Source organism: Oncorhynchus keta, chromosome 17, assembly GCF_023373465.1.
Source record: "Oncorhynchus keta strain PuntledgeMale-10-30-2019 chromosome 17, Oket_V2, whole genome shotgun sequence".
Classification (NCBI taxonomy): Eukaryota; Metazoa; Chordata; class Actinopteri; order Salmoniformes; family Salmonidae; genus Oncorhynchus; species Oncorhynchus keta.
Genome location: NC_068437.1, coordinates 49,488,314 through 49,495,540, shown reverse-complemented (window position 1 = coordinate 49,495,540; position 7,227 = coordinate 49,488,314).

Genomic DNA, 7,227 nt, shown 5'->3' with positions numbered 1-7,227 from the left:
ACCCAGTTTCTTGATGAGGGAGTTGGAGCCCATGAGCATGATCTCTGTTGACCCAGTTTCTTGATGAGGGAGTTGGGGCCTATGAGCATGATCTCTGTTGACCCAGTTTCTTGATGAGGGAGTTGGAGCCCATGAGCATGATCTCTGTTGACCCAGTTTCTTGATGAGGGAGTTGGAGCCCATGAGCATGATCTCTGTTGACCCAGTTTCTTGATGAGGGAGTTGGAGCCCATGAGCATGATCTCTGTTGACCCAGTTTCTTGATGAGGGAGTTGGAGCCCATGAGCATGATCTCTGTTGACCCAGTTTCTTGATGAGGGAGTTGGAGCCCATGAGCATGATTTCTGTTGACCCAGTTTCTTGATGAGGGAGTTGGAGCCCATGAGCATGATCTCTGTTGACCCAGTTTCTTGATGAGGGAGTTGGGGCCTATGAGCATGATCTCTGTTGACCCAGTTTATTGATGAGGGAGTTGGGGCCTATGAGCTTGATCTCAGTTTTTTCATCATTTAGTTTTAAAAAGGTATTTCTCATTCAAGTTTTCATTTCACGTAGACAATCAACAACAGTGGGGTGGCAGAGTGGAGTTGGGTTATGTGTGGATGTAGATAACACCATTCCAAACATATACTGTAGAGCATCGCTGGGTCAATAGAAATAGTCTCATAGAGTTATGATAATCCAGCTATCCTTCAACTTCTGACAACAAGTTCTGCTTCAATAAAATCAAAAGTAACATTTAATCACACATTGATATTACAAGGCCTCTGAATTTATACTTATTTAAGGTTTTCTGAGCTTCTTTTCCCGACTCAGTCCAATATGATGTCAGGCCTGTGGAATGCATGTTTTACTTGGGTGTTTCTCTACAGCTGTCACCAAAGCCTGGTCCCTGCAGCAGCATACTCCATGTACGATCCCCCTATCGGTTAGAGCCTGTAAGTAAGCTCTTCACCGTTGTATTCGGCACTTGTGACAAATAAACTTGGATTTGATTTGATTCAAATGGCACCCAATTCCCTATTCCCTATATAGTGCAGTACCATTCTAATACACCACCTCGGAGGCATGAGGCTTTCTCTCCTCTGATCACTGTGAGGTCATATAACCTCTGATTGCCCCTCTCTTTCTTTTTTTAATTTTTTAATTTTTTAATTTCACCTTTATTTCACCAGGTAGGCTAGTTGAGAACAAGTTCTCATTTGCAACTGCGACCTGGCCAAGATAAAGCATAGCAGTGTGAACAGACAACACAGAGTTACAAATGGAGTAAACAATTAACAAGTCAATAATACAGTAGAAAAAAGGAGAGTCTATATACATTGTGTGCAAAAGGCATGAGGAGGTAGGCGAATAATTACAATTTAGCAGATTAACACTGGAGTGATAAATGATCAGATGGTCATGTACAGGTAGAGATATTGGTGTGCAAAAGAGCAGAAAAGTAAAGGGGCAATCATCAGTTTAAACAATAACAAACAATAACAAATATTTTTTCCTCCACCCCTGATTGGGTAAAAAGCTGAGGTATGGGGCTGGAGAAATCTAACCACTCTTAAATGTATAGACAGTTCTATGGATGCAAGTACTGACCATCCATGATATCAACATGTAAGTTTTAACCATGTTTTGAGGATATACAGTACCATTCAAAAGTTTGGACACACCGACCCATTCAAGGGTTTTTCTTTATTTACTACACTGTGGAATAATAGTGCAGACATCAAAACTATGAAATAACACATATGGAATCATGTAGTAACCAAAAAAAAATGTTAATCAAATCAAAATACATGTTATATTTGAGATTCTTCAAAGTAGCCACCTTTTGCCTTGATGACAGCTTTGCACACTCTTGGCATTCTCTCAACCAGCTTCACCTGGAATGCTTTTCCAACAGTCTTGAAGGAGTGATTCCATATGTGTTATATCATAGTTTTTATGTCTTCACTATTATTCTACAATTTAGAAAATAGTACAAATAAAGAAAAACCTTTGAATGAGTATGTGTGTCCAAACTTTTGACTGGTACTGTATAGTTTTTGTTTACATTTACATTGCTTACAAACATTGCAGAAAACAAGCTTAAATGTAGAACTCAAAAAATGGATGTATCAACTGCAGATTTCCCCTTTAAAGCTACAGTCTGTGATCTTGGAATCTGTTGAATGGCCATTGTTATTCTTGATATTTACCCATTGATTCTTGATTAATATAACTTATGAATGCTGAATAGCAAAACAAGTGACAGCTGCTGTTGTGTAGTTTTTGAAATCCCAGATTGTAGCTTTAAGATGCTCAGCTCTGTTCCTCGACAACCCAGGAAGAGAGAGAAACCCAAACCTTGTCATGCCAATGTTCCAGTGTTTTCACCCCCTCTGGTTGTAAAATGGGCCATTCTTTGAGGTGGCTACAACTGACCCCTCTCCCTTTCACTTTTGATTGCTCTGAGATGGGTCTGGATGGTGAGTAGGGGTTTGTTCATGATTTACTAAGAACAGCTGTATGCGGGAAGAGAAAGCTGTGAAATAACTGCATTGAAAGGGGAGATTTTCCCGCCAGCAGCATACCACCCTGCATCCCACTGGTGGCTTGCCTCTGAAACTAAGCAGGATCAGTCCTGGATAGGAGACCAAATGTTGCTGGAAGTGGTGTTGGAGGGTCAGTAGGGGGCACTCTTCCCTGGAGATCCCAGGGTATGGAAGGGGACATTGCCCTGCGTAGGGTGGTGTGTTTCAGATGGGATGTTAAACGGGTGTCCTGACTCTCTGTGGTCATTACAAATCCCATGGTACATATCATTCTCAATCTGGCCCCATTCCACAATGGCCACTAAATCATCCCCTCATTCCTAATTGGCATATATCGATCCTCACCTCTTCAACTGATGTGTGGTGAGCATTCTGGCACAAAAATGATTGCCATGCATTCCCAGGTGCTACACATTGATGGTGGATACGGTGAGTTTCCCCCTACTATGTAAAGCTCTTTGAGTACCTCACTCAGTTGACAGAAAAATGCTAAATAAATCCAATCAATTATTATAATCAGGTTCATTCTTTTCAACTTTGTGAAAGATAGCAAAATACATTTACATTGGCACATATTAGTTATACACTATTATGTTTACTAATGGGAGATTTCTTGTTAACATTTTTTTTATATAGTATACACTTTATATAGTATACACTCTCACTAAAAGGCCTCTAAAGATGGTGGCTCTGATAGTGGGCTGAATGTGGATATCCTGTGATACCCTAATACAAACACTAATTGGTGTCAATGGGAGATTTGTGTCTGACGTCCATATACTGTCTACTGTATGCATACAGTATTGCTAATTATACAGTGTGTCCTCTAGTGACAAAAGGCACAGAGTGCTGGCAGAGGTCCATGGCTGGCCTGGCCTGGCACCAAGCCAAAGCCTGTCCTGTCATCAGGGTCTGTTGAGAGGTAGTAGGAAGGGGAGATGAAGGGGCCTCTCTCTATCTGTAATTTGACTGAGCTGACGGGCCTGCAGACTCGGCAAGGTTCTGTCTGACCCTATTACTCTAGGAGTGACTAAGCCCTACTGAAGAACACTGTCTGGGTCTCACAAAGATTCAACTCTATGTTACTCTATGTTACTCTGTTAGTCTGTCTGTCTGTCTGTCTGTCTGTCTGTCTGTCTGTCTGTCTGTCTGTCTGTCTGTCTGTCTGTCTGTCTGTCTGTCTCTCATCTCTCAATCTCTCTTTCTCCCTCTATCTCTCTCTCCCTCTCATCTCTCTTTCCCTTTCTCTTTCTCTCTTTGCCCCCACTCTCTCGTTGTCTCTTTGCCCCAACTCTCTCCCTCTCTCTGTTAGCCTACTCATTTGCAATCACACACTCCAGCATACTCCTGCTTTCTCTTGTCTTCTTTCTCAATCACTCTCATTGCTCATGACATTAGAATAGGGAGTCTCACCAGGGGTGATGACAGTCAGGGAATAATGTAACAATAAATCACAATCTTTGAAATGAATTAATCCAGTAGTCGATTGGTCATCTTCATTTGACAAAGCAGTGGTATGAACTAGATTATTGATTGAGTGAGTTAAAGTTGTCATCTTCATACCACTCTGAAATAAGGGTTATAGCAAATCACTTATGTTTAGAAAAGTGGTGTGACTCCAACTGTTCTTTGGACTTTCAACATTAGAGCATTTTCACAGACAAAAAGGTTTTGTAAAAGTATCTCCCTGTAGCTTCCCAGTCTCTGTGATGTCTGAGGTGTCCTCTGCTCTGGGATTACAGGTAGGATAGGAGAAAGAGAAAGTGTATTGTTCATATTTCATTTCTCTCTGCAGTGAGACCTGGTCAACCATGGCTCCAGCCTCCAGGTGAGGCATGCAGAACATGGTGTTAGTCTAGTTAGCATCACAATGTCTCTGCTAGACGACATTAATCTGACAGCCAGGCAAGCTTTGAAAAGCTGCCTGCTGAATCGGTCATAGTGGCGGCTGTGTGGTGTGGATCTGTGGGGGGGAGATGGAGTGGTCTTCAGTGGTCGTCACTCAGTGTGAATGAATGAGAAGCCTCTGAGAGAGAAGCTGTGGCCTAGCTCATTCATTCTGATCACAGGGTCAGAGCTGGAAAGAGCAGAGACATGACTTATCAATAGATCAGACAGCCAAAGGAATCTCTCACCCCTCGTCATGACCCTGTGAAGAGAAGCAGGACAACAAGGACAATCATCAGGATTAAACCACCTAGATATATAACACTGGGCTTTTATTCTGTCTTCAAAACAAAGGTTATTACACAGAAATAGATGCCAATGGGTTACTACCCAGTGCTCTTAAATATATGGTTAAATTATGACTGTGTTTAGATAGCACGTGTGGCTTAATGATTTTTGGTCAGGAGAAACTAAACAGGTCCTTATACCATGTAATTCATTGGTATGGTTGCGGAACAAAGAAGAAGAGAAGATAACAAGTACTTGAGGTCCCCAAACAAGTATTGATCACCACTGAACTCATTCATTCAATATCAACCACTGACCATTGAGCATTGGTTAAATACATGAAATTGATGATCTACATGTCAACGATACCTAGGTAATGTTTCCTGCACTGCCCTGTAGAAAGTCCTTCTCCAGGTCATAGCCTACCCTACCTGTCTTTAGATGAATGATTAGAGCATCTAAGGGCAGCCAGGGCATGTAGTGAAGGGGCTTGGTGGAAGCAACCTTTAAAGCTGGGGTCGTGGTTCAAGGGATCAGGGTCAAAATGGATGCACTCTTGATATGGTGATGTATTTCGTTGAAATGTGGGTGAAACTGTGGTGAGCTTGAGGGTCAGAACTGTGGGAAGATTTCTCAGTGAAGAAGGCCAGAGAGTGACCAGGCGGCAGCTGCCATTGTGTTCAATACAACTTCAAAAGAAGAAACTGTAGACTATAGAGTCCCAACAACCATTGTTCTACAGAGCAGTCATATCAGTATGTGGACAGGCTCACTTCTGTCAGCAGTTTTCACAACAGAAGGCACAGAATGTAAGAGAACAGGAAGTACTACCTAAGTCTGTAGATACAATTTATGTTCAATTATTTGAAGCATGAATTATGATTTACAATGCTTCCTACAGTTAGTTTGGATAATAGATAATGACAATATAAGAAGCACATACACACACAAACACACATGCACACACACACACACACACACACACACACACACACACACACACACACACACACACACACACACACACACACACACACACACACACACACACACACACACACACACACACACACACACACACACACACACACACACACATGTACATGTAACAAGTGTTTGAATTTCAGTGGCACACTGCTGAATGATATCCTGAATGATCCGCTGATCAGGAGCAAGAGATTCCAGTACGTCCTGCCTGAGACTCTGAGGAAGGATGCTTTTTCTGGTGTTTATGACCTGGCTGGGACCCTCTTCCTCACCCATCAGAGGCTTTTCTGGCACGACTCAGAGAAAGACCATCCGCAACTATGCCAAGACCTATCAAAGGTGTGACCTAAGCAAGACCATAGAGCCTGCAGCAAAAACCCCTCTGGAGATCACCAAGACCACAGAGCCTGCAGCAAAAACCCCCCTGGAGATCACCAAGACCACAGAGCCTGCAGCAAAAGCCCCTCTGGAGATCACCAAGACCACAGAGCCTGCAGCAAAAGCACCCCTGGAGATCACCAAGACCACAGAGCCTGCAGCAAAAAACCCTCTGGAGATCACCAAGACCACTGAGCCTGCAACAAAAACCCCTCTGGAGATCACCAAGACCACAGAGCCTGCAGCAAAAAAAAACCTGGAGATCACCAAGACCACTGCCTCACTGGAACCTCTGGTCTGATGAAGACAACAAGAATACGTCTGTAGATGTTCTAGTGATTACTGATCACTTCACCAAGCTACCACATTCATTCTCCTGCCGGGACCAGACAGCGAAGAAAGTGGCAAAGAAGCTTTGGGACAACTTCTTCTGTGTCTATGGATTTCCTACCCATCTCCACTCGGATCAGGGAGCGAATTTCCAAAGTGGACTCATGACTGAACTCTTACAGTTGGCCGGTGTCATGAACTCTTGGATCACCCCCTACCATCGGGAACGGTGGCACTGAGGAACGGTGGACACTAGGCAACATTCTGAGATCCTTGACCCCAAATGTCAAAGCATAAGTGGCACCAGATGGTCCAGAACATGAGATTTGTGTACAACTGTACTGCTCATGCGACCACTGGCTTCGCAACCTTCTACTTGATGTTTCGTAGAGTACCCAGGCCGCCTGTTGACCTGATGTTCAAGAACGTCTTCCAGTAGGAGACTGTCTTAGACTGCAATGTCTAAAAGTCCCCGGTGAGCGACCTCCAGTCTGCCATGCTCCAAACTCAGAAGAATTTTGTAGTGGAACAGAGACACCAGTCTGGCCAATGTAACAAGAGAGTTAAGGGCCAGTCTCTTTCCAATGGTGAACAAGTTTTCGTGGCTAATAAAGGATGCAGAGGAAAACGCAAGCCCGACGACAAGTGGTAACCAAATGTCTACACTGTCATGGCTTCAAAGCCTGCACTCCACATCTACAATATTCAGGGTCGGGCTGGAACTGAGAAGGTGCAGCACAGCAACCTTCTGCTCCAAGTCACTTTCCTCCCCTTGGATGAGACACAAGATATGTCTGTCCCCAGCTTCCAGAGCAACAACAGCATG